This window comes from Panthera leo, chromosome A2 (genome assembly GCF_018350215.1).
Source record: "Panthera leo isolate Ple1 chromosome A2, P.leo_Ple1_pat1.1, whole genome shotgun sequence".
Lineage (NCBI taxonomy): Eukaryota > Metazoa > Chordata > Mammalia > Carnivora > Felidae > Panthera > Panthera leo.
This window is the reverse complement of record NC_056680.1, coordinates 54,264,835-54,287,091: the sequence shown is the minus strand read 5'-3', so window position 1 is coordinate 54,287,091 and position 22,257 is coordinate 54,264,835. Positions and strand designations below refer to the sequence as shown.

Here is a 22,257-nt window from a genome sequence, read left to right as displayed (position 1 = left end):
GCCCTCAAAATATTTTTCTAATGGGAAGGCTTAGTCATTTTAAATAGGGAGAAATTAATTCCCAGAAGTCTTAAACAGTGCTTCATGAACTTTAAGAGTGTGGGTAAGACTGACCTAGGGAATGTGTTAAAATACAAATTCCTGGAATCCACTGACAGAGATTCTGATCCATAGGTTTAGAGTGGGGTCTGAGAATTTGTATCAGTGATGTGCTCCCACGTGATGCAGATGCTGTGGATTTGAGTAGCAACGCCATATGCAATGTCTCCTTACATTTCAGTGAAGGTCATATTGCTTGCTGCCCCTGACCCCTGGAGTGTCTGAGGAAGTGATTATCTGGTAAAGAGAATATGATAGCCATAGTGGGTTTCAACTAATCATCTCTTGGGGTTGGGTACATTACCACCCTGAACAGATAGGAGTTCTGAAAGAAGGGAGAAATGGCTGTAGGTTGACAGCTAAGTGTCTACTACTTTTGCTATTACAAATGTTGCAGTGAATATCCATGCTCCAAAGAAAAGGTAGGTGTAATTAAAATTTTTATAGATAATTCCAAATTGTGCTCTAAAGAGTTGGAATTAATATATATTCCCATCAGCAATCTGTGGGGTACTTGTTTCCATGTCTTACAAATTAGATATGTTATCAACACTTTGATCTTTGTCACTCTGATAGGTAAAAAATGTTATTACATTACAGATTGAATTTACATTGCTCTTTACCTGACACCTGTCATAATGGCTCAAATCAAAAACACAGGAAGCAACAGGTATTGGCAAGGATGTGGAGAAAAAGGAATCCTAATGCACTGTTGGTGGGAATGCAAACTGGTGCAGCCACTGTGGAAAACAGTATGGAGGCTCCTTAAAAAAGTTAAAAATAGAGGGGTGACTGGCTGGTTCTGTTAGTAGAGGATGAAACTCTTGATCGTGAGTTTGAGCCATGTGTTGGGTATAGAGATTACTTACAAAGAAAAAAAAAAAAAGGAAGTAGAAACTACCTTATGATCCAGTAATCACACTACTGGGTTTTTATCCAAAAAATATAAAAACATTTATTCAGAGGAATACCTGTGCCCCTATGTTTATAGCAGAATTATTACAGTAGTTAAATTATGGAAGCAACCCAAGTGTCCATCAGTAGATGAATGGATAAAAAATGGTGTATGTATATACAATGGAATATTATTCAACCATAAAAAAGAACAAAATCTTGTCATTTCCAACAACATGGATGGAGCTAGAGAGTATTATGCTAAGTGAAATAAGTCAGAGAAAGACAAATACCATATGATTTCACTCATGTGAAATTTAAGAAACAAATGAGCAAAGGAACAAAAAAGAGACAAACCAAGAAATAAACTCTTAACTATCAAGAATAAATTGATGGTTACCAGAGGAGAGGTGGGTGGAGGGATGAGTGAAATAGATAATGGGAATTAAGGAGGGCACTTGGGATGAGCACTGGGTGATGTATGGAAATGTTGAATCACTGTATTGTACACTTGAAACTAATAAAGTGTACTAATAAAGTGAATGTTAACTGGAATTCAATTTAAAATTAAAAACTTTAATCACACAAATTTACATTGCTCTTTATGAGTGAAGTTGAATTTTATCTTTGTTTTTCTGTGATCTGGTTGTTAATGTTAGACGTTGGTTCTTTTTTCATTGATAGATTGCTTTTTTCCCTTTATGAATTTGTAGGAAATGTGTAATGAAATCAGTGTATTACTGTATGTGTTGCAAATGTGTCTTCCCAGTTTGTTGGTCTTTTAAATCTGGTTTGCTTATTTGTTTGTTATAAAGCACAGTGTGGGGCTGCCTGTGTGGCTCAATCTGTTAAGTGTCCGACTCTTGGTTTTGGCTCAGGTCATGATCTCATCTTTCATGAGTCATGAGATTGAGCCCCATGTTGGGCTCCACGCTGCTTAAGATTCTCTCCTTGTGCTCGCTTGCTGTCTCTCAAAACAGAAAGCACAGTGTGATTATACAGGCTTGTAAGTTCTTCTTTTGCTAAGCATTATAGATCTAGATCTTAAATAATGGTACAATATGCATGCTTACCAAAAATTTTGTAAATGATGCTAAAACTGGGAGTGTTATCTGATGTGTTGTATCAAAGAAAACCAAGGCAATCTAAGCAGGATGAAGTATGAAAGTGATAAGATAGGTGTGATAGAAATGTAAAGTTTACTCTTTAACAGAAATGATCTGCCTAAAACAGATTTTTCATTTGAAAGCCACCATCCTCTAAGGTAGTTAATTGTATAATGTGGTTGTGAAAAGAGGCTAATATTGATGAACATTTATAGATGTACAGTGGTAAATTAAGGGAACTAATAGTCCCTTTGTTCTTGTACCATCTGATTATATGTATTGTGTCCACTTACGGATTTTACACTTCAGTGAGACAGTGATAATCTAAATCGTCCATATGATTATGACCAAGAATAATGAGTTCCCTAGATACTGTATCTAATGAAGAGCGGTTGAAGAATCAGGAGCTGTTTTGCCACAGAAGATAATACTTGGAAACTTAACTATCTAAATAAATTTAAGAGTTGTTTTAAGCAAAAGGGAGCTGACTGATCATCTCTCTTGCTCCAGAGGACTGACCATGGGTAGAAGGTAATTTGGAGGTGAATTTCATCCCACTATGGAAAAGACCTTTTGCACAATAAGGTATGTCCCATAGTGGAATAGACAAAATTATGAGGTCTCTGTCATTAGAGATATTCAAGTATAGCTTGGATGATTGTGTTTTGGAGATATAAGTGTTCCTGTAAGAGTTTAAACTACATGATCTCTTTCTTGTCCCTCCCAGCTCTTAAGATTTGCTAATCTCTAGACTCTCTTTTTTGTGCTCATATTGGTAACAGAAGGTAGTGAAAAGTCTTATTGACTTTAGTTCCTTGATAATTGGGGAAGAAAAAAATAAAATATTTTCCAACCAGCAAGAGAATACAATGCCAAAAAAGGCAGTTCTTAAAAAGTGTATAAAGTAGAAAACTAGAATACTAGATCTGTATATGGACTGTCAGTATTATGTTTTTGATAGCAATTCTTAAGGCTAGTCTGTCCGCTTGTCTCTCTCCCCTCCCTCCCTCCCTCCCTCCCTCCCTTCCTCCCTTCCTCCCTTCTCCTCTTCCTTCCACATTTCATTTACTGAATTGGGGCAGGTGATTTAACAACAGACTGTGAGATAAGGCTGGGGGGAAGACTTCTTTGCATTCCCTCTCAGGACTCACAGTTGTGTTATGGATACTTATAATAAATTTTCTATAATAGTCTTCTTTTGGGCAAGCTAGGTCTGAAACTGGAGATTGGCATACATACATTCTAGGAGTCCTAGGAATTGCTCGGACTTATGATCAGTTCCTGAGGGCAGCTTTGTTGTGAGGATGTTCAGCAAAGTGGCTGGTGGAGAACTTGCTTGAAGACTGATAAAGCTGGGGGAAGGTTTGGCTCCACAAAGAGTCACAGCATTATTTTGCTCTTTGGCTTTTCTTTACTAGGATGCCTAGGTGCCTAGGATACTGCTTCATGTGAACACCAACAGGTATGGGGCCTGTGCTGTTACTCAAAAACCTCAAGCCTGGCACACACCCTTAAGACTAGCATAATGTTCTTAAGGATTGTTAGAGAGTTTATAATTTTATACTACATTATAAAAAGTAAGGGTTGCCATAGAAGAAGGCAGGGGTTTGTGTTTTATAACTAGATTTAGTACTCTGCTACTTGCTGCGTGCAGTGGGAAATTTAATGATGAGATTCAATTTTCTCATATGTTATCAGGGGCAATATCTATCTTTCAGAATTGCATACATTGGAAATAATTTGACCTAAGGTTAATGCCTGGCACAAAGATGGCAAAAAATTATTATTTTTTTAAAGATTTTATTTTTTTAAGTAGTCTCTACATCTAACATGGGGCTCGAAATCACAACCCCAAGATAGAGTTGCGTGCTCCACCCACTGAACCAGCCAGGCACCCCAGATGGCATAAAATTATTACTAATTATATCAGTAGAAACTGTTCTGACAATATTGCTTAAATTTTGGGGTCTTTTATTCATACATGTGCAGCAAAGTAAGCTGGGAGACGGTATCAACAAATCCACTTATCTTTTTTTTTTTTTTTTAAACTTTATAGAGTGGAATTAACTACTTGTGTAGTGTAGGTTTTTCCATACCACCACCAATTGTCCAATTCTGTGATACCAGTCCAACAATTGAATTCAGTTCTAACACTGTCTACCTGGAGTTAGTGTCAGATCCTTCAAGTTAGAGGGCTCAGTTCCTAAGACTGTCCCCACTTTAGTCACCAGTTGCAAGTCCGGGGCCACCTGTACTCCTTTCCAACTTTGCAAAAAATTCTGGGGTTTCCATGACCTCTCCTTAGATTCAATAATTTGCTGAGATGACTCACAGAACTCAGGAAGAGCACTTTACCTACGCTTATAGGCTTATTATAAAGAGGGCAACTCAGAAACAGTGGAGAGGATACATTGGGCAAGGTATGGGGAACTTCCCTGCTGTCTCTGGGCACACCACCCTCCCAGTACCTCCATGTGTTCACTTATCCAGAAGCTCTCTAAACCCTGTTGTTCAGGGTTTTTTTAGAAGTTTCTGTTACCTAGGAATGATTGGTTAAATCATTGGCCTTGGTGGTTTACTCTCCCTTTCCCCATATTGGGGGCAGGGCCTGAAAGTTTCAACCCTCTAATCATGTGGATTGTTCCCTCTCACAACCGGTTCCCATCTTTAGCTATGTAAGGGTCCACCAAGAGTCACCTTGTTAGCACAAATTGCTTTGTGGTTAAAAGAGACTTGTTATGAATAACAAGAGTGCTCCTATCACTCTTGAAATTCCAAGGGTTTTAGGAGTTCTGTGCCAGGAATTAGGGACAAAATCCAAATACACTTGAGCCTGGGACAGCATGGGTGTGAACTTATGCAGGTCCACTGATACACGGATTTTTTTGATAAAAACATGACAGTACTATAAATGTATTTTTTCTTATGATTTTAATACTTCCATTTCTCTAGCTTACTGTAAGAATACAGTATATAATGCATATAACAGACAAAATATGTGTTAATCACAGTTCATGTTATTGGTAAGCTTTCCAGTCAATAGTAGGCTGTTAGTGGTTAAGTTCTTAGGGAGTCAAAAGTTAAATGCAGATTTTTGACTGCATGGGATGTTGGTGCCCCTAACCCCCTAGTTGTTCAAGGGTCAACTGTAACTAGGTCTTGTTTTTGAGAACCGAGGGCTGAGTTTCAGAACATCAGTATTGAATTCCCTATAGGTCATTGATATGTTAGTTTATTGAGCCATGGTGCCACCGTTTTGATTCTTGATAATGTAAATAATATTTGTTTTGAGATCCTTAGATGAAAGGTGCTATTGAAACAGCTAACTGCCATATTCCTGAGGGGTCTTTATCAAATTCCAGTATGGTTTCTTTTTCTGCCTGAACTTTTGTCCTCAGATGGCTGTACTCTAATCCTGTGACAGAGCTAATGCTTTAGTGTGATGTGACAAAAGCAGATCATTTGCCAACAGGAATAAGGCTTATTTTTCTTAAACTATTAGGTCATGAAATTTGGGTAGAGATGTCTTTTGATGGTCTTACTCTTTTTAACAGTAAACAACAGCCAGGACAGGAAGAGTAAATTGTTTGAAATTCTAAATTCTTTCCTACTTTAAAGATTTTTCCCCCCTCTGCCTGCTTATTTTTAACATATTTTTTAGAAATGTAGACAGTGTCTTCTCCTAATACAGAAATTTCCTTAGAATGTAAGCTTTAATTAATGTTTTAAATATTTTTGAACATCAGTGGGAAGTGTCTTGGTACACAAGAGTGGGCACTGGTCTAATACAGTGCCTCACAGAATTCTCCATGTGTATCAGTCACTCAATAAATACCTTTTCTAGAAGTTAGAAACCTTGGTTCTAGCCTTTGCTTCCAACTACCTATATGACCTAATTAGAGTCTCATTCCTCATCTTTAAAATTGTTAGAATCTGGGTCTCCAGGGTGGCTCAGTTGTTTAAGCCTTCATTTTCGGCTCAGGTCACGATCTCACGGTTCATGGGTTCGAGCCCCGCATCAGGCTCCCTGCTGCTGGCTCAGAGCCTGGAACCTGCTTTGGATTCTGTGTCTCCCTCTCTCTCTGCCCTTCCCCAACTCATTCTCTCTCTCTCTCTCCTTCCCTCCCTGCCTCCCTCCCTCCCTCTCTCTCTCTCTCTCTCTCTCTCAAAAATAAGTAAACATTTAAGAAAATATTTAAAAAGTAAAATAAATTTGGGGTGCCTGGGCGGCTCAGTCAGTTAAGCATCTGACTTTTGATTTTGGCTCAGGTCATGATCTCGAGGTCTGTGAGTTTGAACCCTGAGTCGGGCTCTGTGCTGACAGCACGGAGCCTGCTTGGTATTCTCTCTCCCTCTCTATCTGCCCCTCTCTTGTTCTCTTTCTCTCTCTTGCTCTCAAAATAAATAAAAAAACTTAAAAGTGAAATAAATCTAGATTTAAGTTAGTCTAATATCTGTTAGTAAAATGAAAAAAGAATACATTTTATTTCTGGTATATGGCAATGTGGAGGCACAGGAGGATTAGGAAGCCAAAAAAGTAAGATACAAATTCAGAGCTTCCATTTTGTTAGTAAGTATTCATTGAATGCCAACTGTATCCTCACTATTGATAGGGGAATCTCTCTTCAAGAAGCTCGCTTTTTAAAGCAAAAAAATTTTTTAATGTTTATTTTTTGAGAGAGAGAGACAGAGCGTGAGTGGGGAGAGGCAGAGAGGGAGGGAGACACAGAATCTGAAGCAGGCTCTGGGCTCTGAGCTGTCAGCACAGAGCCCCATGTGGGGCTTGAACTCACAAACAATGAGGTCAAGACCTGAGCCAAAGTCAGATGCCTAACCAACTGAGCCATCCAGGCACCCTAAAAGGCTTATTTTTCAATGTAGATAGAGGAAAACATAACTAACTTTTGAAGGCCACTCAATTTATATTATGGAAATTCAAAGAAAGAAGAGAATAGGTGAATGCTGAAATGGTTAAGATATGACCTATGGCCTCTATTTAGATAAATGTTGGAAAAAGGAAATAACACTACAGGCATGAAAGATAACATGTAAAAGCATGGGGACAAATTAGTCTTATATTGTGTGTTTCTGCATTTATGAGACTAGTCTAACCCATTTGTTGACCTTTTGAACTTAGTTTTGAGTATGGTCAGTTTGAGATAGGAAGAGTGGATTTCTAGAGGTAGAGCTGAAACAAAGGAAATGGGGAAGTCCCTATTTCATAGGTAGAATGAACTGGAGGGGGAAGAGATTTGCATAGGTAAGGATAGTTGAAAGTGTCATGTTGTAATCCTGGAAATAAGATGAAAAAGTATTCAAAAATAAAGTCAGTGACAAACTATTACTTTACAATAGTTTGTCAGTAGATAATATTTAATAAAACCAGTATATAAGTTTTATATGTTTATAGTGAATAATGCCATGTGTATTGAATTTCTGATCTGCCCTGGATTTGTGAGCCCAGAATTCTGTTTGTAGCAAATGATAACAATATAAAGTATAGCTGTGGGTCTTTGTATCCTATTGGGAAGCAAATGAGAGATTAAGACTCTAACACCTAACGTGTATTTATTTAATAATCTAAGTTTAAAAATCAGTGAGGCTGGGGCGCCTGGGTGGCGCAGTCGGTTAAGCGTCCGACTTCAGCCAGGTCACGATCTCGCGGTCCGTGAGTTCGAGCCCCGCGTCGGGCTCTGGGCTGATGGCTCGGAGCCTGGAGCCTGTTTCCGATTCTGTGTCTCCCTCTCTCTCTGTCCCTCCCCCGTTCATGCTCTGTCTCTCTCTGTCCCAAAAATAAATAAACGTTGAAAAAAAAAAAAAAAAATTTAAATAAAAAAATCAGTGAGGCAGGGGAGCCTGGATGGCTCAGTCGGTTAAGTGTCTGATTCTTGATCTCGGCTCAGGTCATGATCTCATGGTTCCTGAGTTTGAGCCCCACTGTCTACCCCTCTGTCTACCCATTCCCCTCTGTCTACCCCTTCCCCTTTTGCACTCTCTCTCTCTCAAAATACATACATACATACATATAAGTGGGGCAAAAAATCAGGGTACCAGGGCCCCCAGAATAGTGCACGTATTTTATTTTGATCTGCCTATCCTATTCTCCTGTTGATTATGAACATGAGAATCCATAACAAGTATGTGGTAGCTCTGATCTCTGATGTAAGTTTGTATGGGTGATTCCCAAATCTGCATCTTCAGCCTATACTCCCTACTGGTTCCTGAAACTTAATGCCTTCTACCAAATTCATTGGCATTTTGCCATGATCTCTTTGCATTCCTGTATACCTATACTTCTAGTTTTACTTATCTTGATTAATGGTTCATCATTCACTTAGCCAACTAGTCCATAAAACTTGAGGATATCTTTAATTTTTTCCTGTTCTGGCTTTTATGTTGATCAACAAATGTGTATTTTACTTCTGAAATGTTTCTTCTTCGTTGAGCCTTTAGGATGTTCATTTGTTCACTCATTCACTCTTCTGTCACATTTATTGAGCACCTAATATGTGCTAGGCACAGTACAAGGTACTAGGGAGTGGTAAGTAAGATCAGTTTCTTGCTCTTATAGAACGTGTAATCCAAACTTTCATCATTTTCCCTGCATCCCCTTTGAGCTATTGTGATAGCCATTCTTATTTTTTTCTGGTTATAAATCTAATACATGCTTATTTTAAGAAGTGCAGGTATTATAGAAATGTATAACACTGAAAGTAGGAGACTGCCTATAGTCTTATCCATCAGAGATACTGCTGCTAAAAATTTGCATTTGCCTTTTTTTTTTTTTTAAACATAGCCACAACGTTTTAACACATCTCTTTGTCTTTATGTCGTTTCCTGTTTATGTATCACAGTTGCTACCAGAGATACCTGGTTAAAGAATGGAGTTGAAAAAAAAAAGTTGATTGTTAATCTTTAGGTCAAAACCCCCTCAGTGTTTTTCTGTCACCCACAGAATGAAGTCTTAACATTGAACACCTTAGCAATGAACACCTTAGCATTGTGATTATAGCCCATTTATTTTTGGTCCCCATCTACCTTTCTTGTTTTTCCAGAAACTTTCCCAGAAGTGGCCCTTCTTACAAGTGTAAATAAAAGATCTCAAGTATGTGGCATTAGTGTCCCTTATGTGACAAATAATACTCTGAATAGGGGAGACAGGTTGATATAAGTACAGTAATAGTTTATTCGGCTTTTATCTGTGTGCTTGCTCTGTCCCACCTACTTTGGTTATGGTAGAATAAAAAATTATAGGAGTATTTTTAAAAATTAATTATTTTAAGTAATCTCTCCACCCAGTGTGGGGCTCAAACCCACGACTCTGAGATGAAGAGTTGCATGCTCTGCTAACTGAGCCAGCCAGGCACTCCTGTAGGAGCAGAGCGAGAGGGAGAAAGGCAGAGCAAGAGGGAGACACAGAATCTGAAGCAGGCTCCAGGCTCTGGGCTGTCAGTACAGAACCTGGCATGGGGCTCGAAATGATGGACTGCGAGATCATGACCTGAGCCAAAGTCGGACGCTTAACTGACTGAGCCACCCAGGCACCCCTGTAGGAGAATTCTTAAAATTAATTCAGATAAAGTGTCAAAACATTGAAACAATCTGAGATCCTATCCTACAGGAATGATTACCATAAAAGTTTTTATAATATCCTTCCATACATGTCTCTTTGAAAATATATACAAATGCAGTTATGTAACAGTGACTATAACTGACTATAACAGTTTTAAATAAATAGGATAATATTGTAATGCTGTTTTTCTTTTGACTCAGACATAGATTTTGAAGACTTTTATGTCAGTAAGAGACCTGGGTTTAAAATCATGGATTTCAAGAATGAGAAGCCTGAGCTTCTAGAGCAAATGTTAATTTAATGCTTGGGAGAGTAAGAAGCTGGTCTGACTTCCCTGACCCTCCAGATTGGAGTAGATGTTCCTCCTCTGGGACCTTGGCTGTTCCACCATAGCTCTTACCACAATCTGTTGTTGTTGTCTGCCTACCTAAACCAGAGTCCCTTGTATCTATGTCTTTGTCTTCCTTAGGCCTAATATAGTACCTGCCATCTAGTCGGCAATTCAGTGTTTGCTGATTGGATAAATGACTATATGAATGTCTTTGGCGAAATAAGGTGGTTTGCCATGAAGAATTTGCTGCATGTATTCTTTAAAACTATCCTTCTCTGTATGCCATGATTACTTATGTGCCAAATAACCTTTTGGTATTAAATCAGTTTACTAAGGGGATTTTACTGCTGAGAAAAGAAGGTACTGTATAACTGGTTGACAGTTACAATTCTGATTATAAATTAATTAAAATATTAGTGTGGTGAGGCAGATGGGTATGAGAATTTGGATAATATGAACCATTTTTACCCAGAGTGTAATTACCACTTTAGGTAAGATAGTATGCAGCTTTTAACTGGGCAGAGATATAGGTGTAGTATGGTGAATAGAAGGCTGGATTCAGCTTTGACTCTGCCTCTTACTAGCTGTGAAATCTTAGGCAAGTCCCGTAACTGTTTTAGGATTTAGTTTATTCATTAAATGGCTAATTGGCAGCTCAGATGTGGTCCAACGCTAAAATTTTGTGACTGTGAAATAAGAGCCATACTTTATCTCAGTCCATTGAGGCCTATCTGTACACTCTTCACTTTCTTACAGTAGACACGTAAATAGACAAAATTTAAGGCAAGAGAGTATGGTTGCCTTATAACTTCCTTGGAAAAACTATAGAATGAAGCACGAGGTAGCATTGTGATAGTTTTTAGAGGGAGTGTGAACCTGAGAACTTCTTTTGCGTTCTTTGCATTATTTCACAACCAATTCTGGATAAAAATAATTTTATCTTGGAGTGCCTGGCTAGGTCACTTGGTAGAACTTGTGATACTTGATCTCAGAGTCATGAGTTCGAGCCCCACCTTGGATGTAGAATTTACTTAAAAAAATTTTTTTTCAGGGCTCCTGGGTGGCTCAGTTGGTTGAGTGTCTGACTCTTGGTTTTGGCTCTGGTCATGATCTCATGTTTTGTGTGTTCACGCCCTGCATTGGGCTCCATGCTGGCAGTGTGAAGCCTGCTTGGGATTGTCTTTGTCTCTCTCTGCCCCTCCCCCACTCACCCTGTCTCTCTCAAAATGAATAAATAAACTTAAACAATTACAAATAATTTTCTGGGGCTCTTGGGTGGCTCAGTCAGTTAAGCATCTGACTTCAGCTCAGATCATGATCTCATTGTTCATGGGTTTGCTCCTTGCATCAGGCTCTGTGCTGAGAGCTCAGAGCCTAGAGCCTGCTTCAGATTCCATCTGCCCCTCTCCCACTTTCTGTCTGTCTCTTTCAAAAATAAATAAACGTTTAAAAAAATTAAAATAATTTTCTCATTGAAGAATAAGGATATGGCATTTGGGGATGGTGAGTATGTTGATGTAATTAGAATTGGTTCTATCTACCCTCTTCTCTTTTCTCACTCTCAGAAGAATCTCAAGATTCAATCTCATTGTCTTTGAGGCACAAAGGTTAGATTGATGATATAACAGAGTTGGAAGACCTGTTTTTCTTCTTGATTTTGAGATACCAAGGAAGATTGTTTTACTTCTGTGTGCTTGATTATTTTTACTAAAAGAAGACAAAAATTTGACTCTTACTATATCATATGCTTTGGGATAATGAGATAATTCTTTGGAATACTATTTTTTTAATTCCATTTTTAAAAATGCATAATTTCTAGTAAATGCACAAATCTAAGAGGTATACATAGCTCAGTGAATTTTACATCATATAATGTATGTTTTATATATAATATATAAATATATATCTTTAATTATATATACATATAATTATAAATACCAATCTGATTAAGTTGTAGAATATTTTCCTCCCTTTAGAAAGTTTCTTTATGCCCCTTTCCAGTCAGTATCCTTTTTTTGAACACTTTGCTTTATTATTAATTTTAAGAAGCCAGTAAGAACAAATCTTGACATGCTTTATGTTTCATCAGTAATTTGAGTCTTGAACTCTATAGTAAGGTCTGATCTGTAGAGGATAAGGTGTTTAACCTTTAGAAATAGATAAGGCATAATTATGTTAAAATGTTTTTCTAAAAAAACCTAATCCAGGGTGAAGAGGGAGTAGTTTCACATTGATAAGGTGACAGTGTTGTTTACCGGCATTTTCTTTTCTGTGTAGATTTTTTCCTGTAAGTTTTTGGGTTGTCTGAAAGGAAATTTATTTGGAAAGTTCTGTGTAGGTGGGAAAAGGAATGTGTTTGGCCAAATGAGTGATGAGCTTGTTCTAGGTCTGTTCTGTTCTTCTTCTACCTGTGCTGTTGTGTAACTCTGTGAACAAGGCCTAGCCTCATTTTTTACATCTAATATTTATTCAGTACTTTTTTATCTGAGGCACTGTGCGTGAATCTTTCTGAAGTTTTATGGTGCTACCTTAGCCTGCACCTGGTACTGTAGCTATTTATTATGTAATCTTGTTTATTAATTTCTATATCTATATTTTATTTTAGAAGTTTTAGATTTGTGGAAAAGTTAAGCAAAGATAATAGAGAGTTTCTGTATAGCAGGTACCCATTTTTCCTTTTTTTTTTAATTAAAAAAATTTTTTTAACGTTTATTTTTATTTTTGAGAGATACAGAGCATTAGCTAAGGAGAGGCACAAAGAGAGGGAGGCACAGAATCCAAAGCAGGCTCCAGGCTCTGAGCTGTCAGCACATAGCCTGAAGTGGGGCTCGAATCCATGAACAGTAAGATCATGACCTGAGCCGAAGTTGGACACTTAATAACTGACTGAGCCACCCAGTCGGATGGCTTTTTTTCTTTAATTTTTCTTTGAATGCTTATTTTTATTTTTGAGAGACAGAGACAGAGCATGAGCTGGGGAGGGGCAGAGAGAGAGGGAGACACAGAGTCTGTAGCAGGCTCCAGGCTCTGAGCTGTCAGCACATAGCCTGACCCATTTTTCCTTTCATAACATTTTGTTTTATTAGCTTCATTGAGGTATATTTCACATACTTTAGAACTCACCCATTTAAAGTGTACACCTCAGTGATTTTTAGTATATTCATAGAATTGTACAACTAATTCCAGGGTATTTGCATTTTCGCTGCCTGTCCTAGGCAGCTCTGTCTCTATGGATTTGCCTATTCTGAACATTTCATGTAAATGAACTTCTACAAAATGTTGTCTTTTGTGACTAGCTTCTTTCACTTAGAGTGTTTTCATAGTTTATCCGTTCTGTAGCATGTTTCAGTCCTTTTTCATTACCAAATAATGGTCCATTTTATGCATGGACATTTGTTTAATAGTGGACATTTTGATTGATTCTCTTTTTTGCTGTTATGAATAACGCTGCTGTAAACATTTGTATACAAGTTTTTATGTGGACTCTCAGAAAGAAATCTTAAATTTGAACTGTGCCTGTCAAGAAGAGTCTCCCCCCGCCCCCCCCCCCCCAACAAATATGTTGGAAACCAAGAGGTAGTCAGGGAAACGGAGGGTAACTTGGGATTTGTATGTTTTAATCCTTTTATTCTTTTTCTCAGCCCCTTAATCTCCACAAATGTTGCAGGTTTTGAAACATGAGAACATTAAACAAAATTTTTTTTTGATCTTGAGTACTAAAAAAACATTTTCTTTTTGTAAAAGCATGTGTAGAATGAGAGATTACATTAAAATAATCCTTAAGGTCCTATGATTCTTTGGTTTATTCTAAATTTTCATTATGATTTGCTGAGATTATCATGGAGGATACTGTTCAAAAAGCCGTAATGTTAGCATTGTAGAACTTATCCCCATTTAGAGAGAGAGCTGTGGTAAAGCAGTTGAGAGGTTCAATTTCCAGCTCTTCCACTTGCTGGCTCTGTGACCTTCAGCATGTCACTTAAGCCTCATTTTCCTTATCTGTAAAATGTGAAGTAACAACAAGTGCCTCACAGGATGATTGTGAGGATCAAATGAGATAGTGTTAAGAAGGAGTTTGAAACTACAATGTGATATACAAATATGAGGTGATGTCATAAAAAGAGATCTCTAAATCTATAAAAAACAGTAGTTTCCAATTGTCTTTTGTCTTCAATTTACTGATTCTTCCAGCTTCCTATTAATTTCTGATTAGGTTAGACTGGTGATTTCCTTTTCTTCTCAGATTAAGAAAAAAAAATGTGGGTAGCAAGAAAGAAGTTAAGGTTGTTGTGCCAAGGGAAATGAGCAACACCTGCTGTAGCATTCCTAGCAGGAGCCAGGTTGCTGCTCTCACTGCCTATATAGGTGCCTGGCATTTCCTAAAATAAAAAAAAAAATTGACTCTAATACTTGGTTATGCTTATTCTGTATGTTAACCTTAAAAAGAAAATTCAGTTACTTTACCAGCAAAAATAGGTTTATTTGAGAATAGAGAATCGCAACTGCCCTTTTAGAGGAAAGGGGGAAATTGGGAGGGCTGTTATAAACAAAGTTCTGGAGCACCTGGGTGGTTGAGTCTGTTAAGCATTCAACTCTTGATTACAGCTCAGGCCATGATCTCTTGGTGGTGAGATGAAGGTAGAACCTGCTTAGGATTCTCCCCCTGCCCGCCGCCCCCCCCCCCCCGAAAAAAAAAAAAAAGTCCACTGGGAGTTCAGAGTGTAGTGGCTTTTCATTGGCTGAGTCTCATTGGCTGGGCTATTGCTGGGAGGAGGAAAACCTTTCTTCTTTCTGCTGGGAAAGTAAAGCAGTGGCTAAAATAGTATGGATTTGCATAGTAACTTTCTTCCTGTTGGGTCTGCAATTGACTACCAGTGTTTGGGGATGAGAGCTTCTCCTGCTGGTCTCCTGACTTCATTTTAGTGTGTTCATACATATCAGACCCTTTTCTAAGTTTTACACTTATTATTTTTTTTATTAAAAAATGTTTATTTTTGAGAGAGGGTGCGTGCATGCCCGTGAGCATGAGTGGGGAATGGGCAGAGAGAATCTGAAGCAGGCTCTGAGCTGTCAGACTGACCCTGGTACAGGGCTCAAACTCACGAGCCATGAGATGATGGCCTGAGAAGTTGGACGCTTAACCGGCTGAGCCACCCAGGCACCCCTAAGTATTTTACATTTAATATTCACAATGATTCTTTGAGGATAAGTACTATGGTAATACATGAGGAAATTGAAGGTTAGAAAATTACTTAATGATGGTTGGTGCTGCAGTACTTTGAAACTTTTCCTTTTGGGTAGAGCTCAGGCTTATATTCTTACCACACTTTTGCAAAAAATAATTACTTCTGTAAGCTTTCAGCAATAGATTATTATACTTTATCTTTAATTACCTCTAGAAACACCTGATAAGTTTTGGGATAAGTAAAGGTCCAGGAGTACTGTTTTAGTCCCAATTCTGATTTAGAAAAATCAGAACAAATTGGATTTAGAAAAATTGGAACAAATGAAGGACATTGGTTAGGCACACTGGTGGTGTTTTCTAAATCCCCTGGTTTCTCAGTTTTAAAAGAAATGCTTTTTTGCATTTTAAGTTTTTGGAATTGTGTGCATTTAATATGGTAGTATTTCTCCTTCAAAAGTTATTCAAGTAAGTTGTGCCTTTTAATCAGTTAACAAGGTTTAGAATCAAAATGCAGTAATGTTTAGTCCATTTGACTTTATTTTTTAGCTAACACACATTATCACTGTGCCATTCTTGGGCTCCTGTACATAGCCTTTGCATGTTCAGTACTGATAGCTAGATTTTCTGTTAACCAGCTAACATTGGAGTTGCTGTGGGTTCTGAATCTTAACTTCGTTTCTTACTCTTCTTAAACTTTCTGCAAGGATATCTTAATGACTGAGAGATGGAAGTACCTCATTGGCATGTTTTGCCTTACTAGCTGTTGCTAATTTAGTGAATCAGCTAGTTGAGGGGGGAAAGTTAGCAGATAATTTCACTGGAGACAGGGCTGGAATTAAAACTTGAAAGTCCAAGGGCAGTTAATGTTTATTGCATAAATTCAGAACATTATTTTGAGAAACTACCTCCATCTGGTCCTTGTCCCTGTCCTCTGCCAACCAGTAATCAGTTCCCCATCTCTGTAGTTTTGTTATTTTGAGGATATTGTATAAATGGAGTCATATAGTATATAACTTTTTGAGATTGGCTTTTTTTATTTACTAAACATATAATGACCTTGAGATCTATCTAAGTTGTTACATGTATCAATATCAATTGCTCCTCCCTTTTTATTACTGATGAATATTCCATAGTATGGATGTACCACAGTTTGTTTAAACATTTGTCTATTGAGAGGGGCATTCATGTTACCAGTTTGGTGTATTACCAATAATACTGCCATGAACATTTCATGCATAAGTTTTTATGTGAACATATGTTTTCATTCTCTGGGATAAATGCCAGGGAGTGAGACTGCTGGAAGATATGAAAACTGCATGTTTAATTAAAAAAAATTTTTCAATGTTTATTTTTGAGAGAAAGTGCATGTGAGTGGGGGGAGGGGCAGAGAGAGAGAGGAGAGAGAGAACCCCAAGCAGGCTTTGTGCTGTCATCGTGGAGCCAGACACAGGGCTCTATCTCATGAACTGTGAGATCATGACTTGAGCCGAAACCAAGAGTTGTCTGCTTAACCCATTTGAGCCACCCAAGTGCCCCTGAATATTTACATTTATGAGAAACTGCCAAACTTATCTGTAATGGTTGTACCCGCAATGCAGTGAGACTACTAATCGTTTTTTATTGCTTGTTCAGCCTTTTTTGGTCATAGATGCCAAAATTTAAGAAAAATTTATGTGAGAAAAATCATAAAGTGAAAGGTTGATTGATGTAGTTGTTTTAGCAGAATATACAGTTTCTCAGGAGAGTAAAATTTTAGTTCTAGATTCTTTGCTTTGGCAGTCTTTTGTTGAACTTGGTTGAAAAGATTAATAATTTTGAAAAATGAATTAGGTTTGTTACTAAATTTTCATGCTAAGTCATTTGGCCATTTTGGAAACTGAATAATGAGTTTCTTCCTCTTTAGCTCTCATAATTTCTTTATAAATATTTATCTTTTCCTAAATTGTTAATAATTTCTGATACTTTAGCCTCTGTTTATAACAAGATGTCTTTACTTCTTTTGTTTTGTCATGAATTATAATATCCACTGTTTTTTATGACTTAGAATTGTTGAAACACCATAAGGAACTGTTTGCTTACCATCAAAATAGGCAAGTCCCCTAAGTAACCATATCCATACCCAGGCTTTACTCAGTCACTGTGAAATAGCGTGGGTTTTTTTTAGGCCAAGGAAGCTCTCCAAGAATTTTGTGAATAAGGGTGGGAATTGACCTTGCCAGAATTCATGGGGAAGATGTCTGTCTTCTTGTTTTGTGTGGTGGAAAAGCGTTTTTCATCCAAATGCCCTGATTTCACATTTTTCACTGAGCATTTTTTAAAGTGTCTAGAGATTTTAATTCTTTAAGTGTTAATCATTTTATTTTTATTTTTATTATTTTTTTAAAAAATTATTCATTTTGATAGCCTGAGCAAGGGAGAGACAGAGGGAGAGAGAAAGAGAATCCCAAACAGACTCAGCACTCTCGTGCAGAGCCTAACTTGGGGCTTGATCCCATGAACTTTGAGATCATGACCTGAGCTGAAATCAAAAGTTAACCGGTTACTCGGTGCCCTGAGTGGTGCCCTGAAAACGGGACATTTGAATCAAATAGTGTGGTAATTCTGGATATCAAGTTCTCCTGCCTCCCTAGAGTTTGCTGTTTTTGTTATTATTTTTTTATCTTTGCAGGCTGCCTCCATGCCAAGGGTCAGTCTGAGGTGTAAACTTAAGGTCTTCTCAGGTCTTTTCTGATCCTGTGCTTTTCCCTAGGAATGTGCAGTCACTTTCTGATTTTACCTGTGTATGCAGTTGATTTTGAATGTCTTAGGTTTTAGAGTCTGTTTCCCAGTAGAGGAAAAATAGAAAAATGAAAGAGGAGGGAAGAGGATGCTAGCTTTTTAAATGCCCTGGAAGTCACTATTGCTGAAGAGGGGAGGGCCTTGTGATAGCTTGGGGGTGGGGGAAGTGCAACAACAATGGCACCTGCTTCTTTGCCACCTCTGTGATCAGAAACAATAGTCTGTGACCAGGGCACAGACCCCTGATATTTGGAGGACAGAGTTTGTTTATTTCCGCCTCCCACCCTAGCTCCCACAAGGTTTGTGTAGGCTGCTGTAGGAACTTTGCACAGCTGCCCTTCATGTGGCTGGGTAGGGGCTGGGTAGCTACTACTACTGTGCTGAGTTGAAACTGATTGGATTTATCGTGTAAGCCTTCCCCTGGATTTGCAAGCCGTAAATAGACTCTAGAATTCCAAAATAGTTACATCAGACAGATTCTGCTCTTGCAGTTGTCATCTAGGTGGGTAGCCATTCCTGGTGCTTCCTACTCTGCCATCTTCCCAGAATCCTCTCTTGAGACCTGGGTTGTTGTTGTTGTTAATGTATATTTATTTTTGAGAGAGGGAGACAGAGTGCAAGTGTGGGAGGGACAGAGAGAGAGGGAGAGACAGAATCTGAAGCAGGCTCCAGGCTCTGAGCCATCAGCACAGAGCCCAATGCAGGGCTTGAACCCATGAACTGTGAGATCATGACCTGAGCCAAAGTCGGACACTTAACCAACCGACTGAGCCACCCACGCGTCCCGAGACCTGGGTTTTTGATGTGGCAGGAGACACTTAGTAGTATGACCTCAGGCAAATCACTTAAGTTCTTTGGGCTTTAGGGAAGTATGGGCTTGTAGGGAAAGCATTTAAACTGGTAATTATTAAGACTCTCTTACCCTAAAATACATGATTTTGTAAAATTATGCATGTAATTTTCTTTAATTTTGGAGTTCATTATTTAGTTCTTTTAGTTCACGTTTTGCCCTGTAAAAAAAGGGCAAAAAACTTCTCAATGTTTGAACATTTCTGTTTACCCAGAATATTTAAATTGTATGTGCAATTTATTTTTTTTTTGGAGCTTCTTCTTTTCTCCAGTTTGATGTTCCTCTTTGGAGTGCCTAAGAAAACTGTAGGTTTGACTTTTTAGGAAAACACATGGCTGTTCTAATTGGTGGTAAGTTTGATAGTGAGATCTGTTAGGACTTTTATTCCTTGTTTTGAACAGAAATTTTTTTTACAACAGGTAGGATAACTGCATTTTTCTAATGTTCTGAAAAAGTTCCTGTAGTTACTTGCTTTGCTGGGTGTTCTTATCCACATCAATCCTTTTGGTTCCCTTGGAAGAAGTAAAATACTTTGAAGAACTAGCAGATGATAATTTGGGAGGTCAGTTGTTTCCCTTTCCTGTGATCAATAATGATTTGTATTCTTTCCTATGGTAAAGTTTGTACTTTGAGTTATTTGGTTAACTTTTTCATGGTTTCTTCCTCTTTAGGCTAGTGAGTATCTTTTTCATAGCTTTTCAGCTGCACAACTGATGTATTTTCCTTTTCATTAATGATGTTTTAGATGCTGATATATACAGAATATTCTAGGGATATTTAGAGATGAATTTTTGTCCAGTATCTCCGTTTTATACAAGAGGAAATTGAAGCTCAGATTAATTGCTTTGCTTAAGGATATGTTGCAAACTAATGGCCGAGATGAGACTTAATACCGGTTTACTGACTCCTACTCATCATATCCTAGTGCAGCATCAGATAATCCAAGTCACTATATTGTTTTTTGGGGAGGGGCGGGGGGGCAGGGGTTTGGGAGGGGATTAGTTTGGGAGAAATGGGGCTTTAGCTGGAAGGTGGATATAGGGTCAAGAGATGTTTTCTTAAAGTGGGAAAAATTGTATAATGTTTGTATGCTGATGGGAATAATCCAGTATAGATAGGGAGAAATTGATTAGAGTGAAGAAAGAGTTGCTTATAGTTTATGTCTGAATAGGCATATAAGTAGAGAAGTTGACCATGGTGGGAATACCACCATTTAATCCTTACTAGCAGTAGGGAGTGCTGATGGTATGGATTCAGATGCTGGTGGAGAAGTAGATGTGGTTTAGGTTTGTCTAAGTGCTTATTTTTTTCAATGACACAGGAAGGTAGGCCATTAAGGGACTAAGGATAGAAGAAGGGATGTTAGATTTGAAGAGAGTTAAGAAGTGTGAAACAGTCCTCTGTAAGAATGGGGGAGTGAATATACTAGAGAATTACAGAATCAAATGCCCATTTGAGATTAGTGGACATGAATTTACGGTGTCATTGGGTCAGCATGGAAACATGACTTTTCTTGTCACTTTGTATGTGAAATAGGCAGAGAGGTAAATTATCCAAGATTGGGGTGTTGCTGGTTGAGGGAAGGAGAAGAAGGCCTAAGAAATTGAATATGTGTATAAGGGAATGTTAATAATGATGGACTATGGAATCTAAGCCAGGGACTTGTTTTAGGGGAAAGGGTTGTATAGAATGGAAGTGGAGTCATTTTAATTCTGTGAATATTCACTCTTTTCAATCACTGGTGCTGGTATAGTCAAATACAAATGCACAAAAAAAGAATCTCAACTCTTACCTCATAGCATATGTAAAAATTAACTTCAGATGGACTGTAGACCTAAATGTATGACCTGAAATCATAAAATTTCTAGAAGTACCGGAGAAAATCTTTTTTTTTTTTTTTTTTTTAATGAAATTTATTGTCAAATTGGTTTCCATACAACACCCAGGGCTCATCCCAACAGGTGCCCTCCTCAATGCCCATCACCCACCCCGCATCAACCCTCAGTTTATTCTCAGTTTTTAAGAGTCTCTTATGGTTTGGCTCTCTCCCTCTCTTTTTTTTTTTTTCCCCCCTTCCCCTCCCCCATGGTCTTCTGTTAAGTTTCTCCGGATCCACATAAGAGTGAAAACATACGGTATTTGTCTTTCAGTACCAGAGAAAATCTTAATGAACTTGGGCTAGCAAGGGTTTTTTAAGACACAAAAAGCATGAAGGGGGAAAATTACTAAAGATATCCTCAAATTTAAAATCTTTTTGAGTATTTTTTAAAAAATATTTATTTATTTTGAGAGAGAGGGAGACAGAATCCCAAGCAGTCTTTGCTCTGCTAGCGCAGAGGCTGATGCAGGGCTCAAACCCACAAACTGTGAGATCATTGCCTGAGCAGAAATCAAGGGTTGGCCGCTCAACCAACTGAGCCACCCAGGTGCCCCTAATCTTTTTGTCTTTGAAATTCACTGTTAAGGAAATGAAAAAGACATTTGTAACTGTGTGAGGTGATATGTTATGGTTATCATTTTGCAAAATATACTTACATCAAATCATTATGTTGTATACCTGAACCTAATATAATGTTGTTTGTCGGATATAGCTCACTAAAAAATAAACAAAAAACGAAATGAAAAGGCATGCCCTCAGACTGGGAGAAAATATTTGCAAAACGTATTTGACAGAGGATATGTATCCAGAGTATATAAAGAACTCTTGCAACCCAATAAGACAAACAACCTTGTAAAAAAAGGGCAAAAAACCTCACAAAAACTTGAATAGAAAGTTCATCAAAGAAGATAAATGGATGCCTAATATGCATGTGCAAAGATGCTTAACTTCATAAATCATTAGAAAAGTGTTAACTAAAACCATAATAATGTACTGTTATACTAGAATGGCTATAATTATAAAGATTGGTCCGGTGTTAGTAAGAATGCAGACCAAGTAGAATTCTCATACACTGTTGGGAATGTGAACTGGAACAGCTGGGCAGTTACTCTAAAATTTAAGTGTAAACTTACCATATGACCCACCCATTTCACTTCTTAGGTATTTATCCAAGAGAAATGAAAGCAACATGGTGGCACCTGGGTGGCTCAAGCAGTTGAGCATCCAACTCTTGGTTTTGGCTCAGGTCATGATCCCAGGGTTGTGGAATCAAGCCCCATGTTGGGCTCTGTGCTGAATGTGGATCCTGCTTGAGGTTTTCTGTCTCTCTCTCTCTGTGCCTCCCTCTGCTCTCATATATGCTCTCTCTCTCTCAAATAAAAAAATATAGGGGCACTGGTTGACTCAGTTGGTTAAGTGTCTGACTTTGGCTCAGGTCATGATCTCGTGGTTCATGAGTTCAAGCCCCTTCTTGGGCTCTGCTGACATCTCAGAGCCTGGAGCCTGCTTTGGGTTGTATGTCTCCCTCTCTTTTAACTGCTGAGCAGTTAAAAGGAAAGAAT

The 22,257-nt window shown here is 38.1% G+C and overlaps 1 protein-coding gene across 4 annotated transcripts in view; it reads left to right on the top strand.

Annotated features, from left to right (window-relative positions):
- Positions 1–22,257, top strand: part of TMCC1 (transmembrane and coiled-coil domain family 1) — a 251,510-nt gene that overhangs the window by 24,608 nt on the left and 204,645 nt on the right. The window contains exon 1 of one of the 4 annotated variants that reach the window (XM_042911272.1): positions 1,905–2,684. The exons of the other annotated variants lie outside the window; for them this stretch is intronic. The gene's annotated coding sequence lies outside the window, so the exon portion shown is untranslated. Of the gene's footprint in view, positions 1–1,904; positions 2,685–22,257 lie in introns of those variants that run through there. 4 annotated transcript variants of the gene reach the window in all.